Raw genomic sequence first — 4,580 nt, 5'->3', positions numbered from 1 at the left:
GGTGTCTCAGAAATATATTTTTTTTCCTTACAAACAAATTATAGTAATTATAACTACATATCAATATCATTGATCTTAAAGATTATAGTAAGCCAAAATTTCCTATTGCGGCATACTTTAAAAAAGCATGATTATATATAGCTAGACCTGTGCACCGACGAAACGGTCGGCGGCAGGAGGAAATTTAAAAAAATCTAATCGACGGCCGGCGGCGCTGAATTTTAGCAGCCGTCAGCAAATCGGCGCAGTTATAAATTTTTATAATATAGTTTTTTTAATTGCTTAATAATTTTAAAAAAAAACAAATATACAGATATACATCTGTATATATCTCGGCATATTTTTTAATATTTATTTAATAGAAAACTCATTATAAATCCAAAATCGTTTTCGTAATTTTATAATTATCATGTTTAAAAATTATTTTAATCTCCTTTAATTTAACGTCAATCCAGCTGTAGAGAAAACTCATTCACTAGGTGTGCTGGTCGCCGGAATGCAAAGAATTTTTTTGGCGAGCCTGGAAAGATAGGGAAGTTCACTCTTCTTTTCTCACCAAAATTTTAACGTCCACATCTTGTGAATGTCGTTTTCCAAGAAAACTGTGGCATTCTTGTTCTAAGTCACCTAACTATGAATCATAATTTAAATTTTGTTGAATGTTTATTTGCTAATTTTGTCAAATAACTTGAATTTAATAATTCCACTTGATACTCATTAGCTATATTTGCTACCTGATTACCATCGCTCTCTATAAGTTTAAGATGATTTATTATAAATTCTGAAGCTGAGCAATTTTGCTCTATTAAATACTTTGACACAATTGTCAATTTTTGAAATCTTGGATATAAATGAGGAGCTAATACCTAGATAATTTTGAATAAAAAATAAAAGAATATACTTATATAATATTACTTTCAGATTACAAACCGGAAATCGTAACGCAAATTTTAATAGCATATTTTCCTTAAGTGAAATAATTTCAGAACTATCACTATCATTTACTATTAAATTTTTTACAATTTCACTTCTAAAAAGTAACGCCAAATTTAAAGTAGGCCCATTTTGTACTGAAAGAAATTCTACAGTTTCTTAAAATTTTGAAAGAAATGCAAATAGTTCTTCTACCAGATCAGATTCATAATTTAAGAAAGTGCTTCTCAATTCTTTTCAAAACATTATAAATCCTTATTTAATCCAGATATGCTTTCTAGCATAATTAATATACTATGCCAACGTGTTGGGCTTGGGACAATCCGATTTTTAACCAACATTATATATTTTTTGGTATAAGCTATTTTCTGCATTTATATTATAGTACTATTCAGAATAATAAGATAACTATGTTAAATATAGCTTGTTAACAATCGTCTTAGGTCATGAGTAATTTAATTTTATGTAATAATAAATAGATTAATAATCCTTTATATAATTCATGTATGTGCTGTATATTTTAAGTAGTATTTGTTAATTAATAAATAAGATCGAATAATCAACATATATATTATATAAAATTATTTCTTATCAAATATAATAAATATTTTGTAAAAATTATAAGTTAAAGTGAACATACTACATAACATCTCTAAAACATTTTTTATTGATAACTTTTAAAATTTATTAAAATAAAATTCGAAAAAACTAAAAATAATTTAAAATTGTTATTATTATATTTATCTTAAAAATCCAAATTACACGATGGTACTTTTATGGATAATTGCTGCGGTGTAGATAACATTTTCTATAAGTTAAAATAATTTAAATCCCTATTACACATTCTATATTTTAGCAAACTTTTGTCAAATGCGATACCCAACCAATTATTCCTTCAATCAACACGTCAACTCCTCCAAGTATTCCGTGATTTATATATTAATTTTTAGATTATACCATTGTTTACATTTAATAAAAATTAATAATAGTAATGTTATATCATAATAATAGTAATGTAATATCATAATAATAGTAATATAATATCATAATAATAATCAAGTGAATTTCATGTCTGCTAGCGGAGATTTTTAAAAATAATATAATTTCTTATCAAATATTTAATTTTATTAGGTTAATACTTTGTGATATAAAATTATTTAGATAGATTATGATTTATCATTTATAATTTATAGAATGATTTGAACGGCTATTCTAATTTTAAAAAAGTATATTTTAAAGAGGTTTAAAAATAATGATATATAATTTATCTATTCGAAATGGTTTAATTTAAGTGAACGAAATTTTATTAAACCTATATTTATAAGTTTTATTATAATTATAAAGATTTAGCAATGCTACAATTGAAATTTTTGGATGGCTTAGTTATTTGGGAGAGGCCTCAAAACCTCTTAAACAATACCTACAATTACATTTACAAATACTACCTTGACGTAATGTACTCAAATAATCTATTAAATTACTACTGATTTTAAGGCCACGGTAATACATTTAAAAAATATATGTATAACACCAGTAATTTTAACGATTTTAAAAGCTAGCTTCCCTATAGCTGCTAGAGGTTTGCAAATGGCAAATTTTTAGGCATAGGCCGGTTCTAATTTAGTTAATGCCCGATGAAGCCAAATCCGGTTCTGCTAAGTTTTAATTTACTAAGGACCCCCGACCACCTTTGGTTTAAATTTTTTTTAAAAACAACAAATAAATTATATGATGTTGAACACCAAAATAAACTACTATTTATTTATAATTTTTCGGAGTGGTTAAATTATATAACATTGTACATTGATGATTATCATTATTATTTCTATGAAATATCACATTTCATAAAATATGTACAAAAAATTACCTTACTCCTCATATATTTTTTAATCATCGGGCCGAGCCGGAAATTGGACATCTCTGTTCACTACTTTTCGCTATTTTCCCCCCAAAAAATGTTCAATTTTATTGGCTATTTGGCTTTTATTGTAGAGACTAAGAATATGAACCACACCTTCAACAAATTGCACACTATCTACTTCCTAAATATTGTATTTTCTCTCTAGTTTTTCAATTAAAAGATTTAAATAATCAAATAAAAGAGTTTTAAGGATTAGAGCATATATGATCAGTTTTTTTTTACTTTATTAATATTAAAAAGAAATAATATATTATGTTCATCATTTTAAAATATTAGTTAAAAACGTTAAAGTAAATATATAAGTAGCGCAATTTAGCTAACGCTTCTATAAAATTGTAGTGCGGCTGCTGTTTCTCGCAACATTCAATAGCTACTACTTTGCCTTGCATTTCATCCATGTATAGAATGGAAATAAACTTAAAGAGTATACCGTTTCAAACTTAAATTAAATTTTACAGCCTTGAAATGATGTCCTTCAAAGTTTAAAGAAGATACTTTTTAAAATAAAATTTGATACATCTGTTTTGTTAGAAACCAATATTTGGTCAAATTTAAAAAAAAAGGCTAAATCAACATTTAAATAAAAAATATTTATCTAAACTTCAAAATTTTACATAAAGTTGGCAAAATGTTTTGATTTTTTGTTAACATTTTGAGGCTTAAGGAAAATTTATTAGACTAAAATCTTGATATTAACGTTATTTTAAAATCGGTTTAAATCATATTCTAATTTAATGATGCTTAGTATTATAGAGATACGGATCCTAAGTTATTATGGTCTATTCTCGCCGATGAAAATATTAATTCAAACTCAACATATAATATGCCATCTGATTCGAATTATATAGAGAGATATAAAATCGAAGGTTATAGAGATACTATTGAAGATGATGCTGTTACCAATGTAACTATCAATCAACTAAACATGAAATTACTATTGATAGAATGTTATTGTAGTTACGATTTGTGCAACCGTACAAGGATTGCTTGAAGTTTACGAAATTCACTAATCGTATATAATTTACAAAGGTCAAAATGCTTAACAATAATTATAGTTCGATTCCCTTGTCCAGACCCAATGTTAATGTCTTAATACAAAATTGCAAAAAAAAATGAGCGTAGTAAAATTTATTTTAATTTATATGTAAATATTATGCTATTTTATCTTTAGGGTATGGGTTGGGCTAAATTTAGATCTATTTTTCGGAAAAAAGTAAATATTATAAAATTATTTTATAATGCCATTATAATACCTAAATTAATATTAATAGCATATAAGCAATGTACATTGACATACAGAATATTTCCCAAAAGATGTTATTTGAAGGAGTCTATAATTTGATTGTATCCAAAGAAAATTCATTTATCAGAAGTTAAATATTATATTTTAAATATAAGATTATTTGTCAATAAACGAAGAAATTTTTTTGTTAATAATTTTAGAAAATCTATCTTTGTTTCCTTTCGAAAATTTAAATAGTCACATCCGTCGATTCGTATATTTAATATACAGTTCCACTCATTATAGAGACCTATCTACCTATAGATTGTCACGATTGAAGAAATAAAGCTTGCTATAAAATATTTGGATTATTTTTATGTTTCATCAACTAAAAAAGTCATCATCCTAACCCCTTGTATTTAATATTAAGATGAATCCATTCAATAGGCAAATGAGGGATATTAAAAGAATTCCAAGGTGTAACTCATGTATTTTAGGTACTAG

The 4,580-nt window shown here is 25.4% G+C and overlaps 1 long non-coding RNA gene across 1 annotated transcript; it reads left to right on the top strand.

Annotated features, from left to right (window-relative positions):
- Positions 1 to 3,918: 3,918 nt before the first annotated feature.
- LOC135930721 (uncharacterized) lies at positions 3,919 to 4,224 on the top strand. Its single transcript, XR_010572868.1, has 3 exons — positions 3,919 to 3,975; positions 4,026 to 4,067; positions 4,126 to 4,224. It is a non-coding gene; the product is annotated as an uncharacterized LOC135930721 (long non-coding RNA).
- Positions 4,225 to 4,580: the final 356 nt, after the last annotated feature.

This window comes from Gordionus sp. m RMFG-2023, unplaced genomic scaffold, assembly GCF_954871325.1.
Source record: "Gordionus sp. m RMFG-2023 unplaced genomic scaffold, tfGorSpeb1-WG-v2 contig_352, whole genome shotgun sequence".
Taxonomy (NCBI): Eukaryota; Metazoa; Nematomorpha; class Gordioida; order Chordodea; family Parachordodidae; genus Gordionus; species Gordionus sp. m RMFG-2023.
The sequence above is the reverse complement of the archived record's forward strand: the minus strand, read 5'-3'. Positions and strand labels throughout refer to the sequence as shown.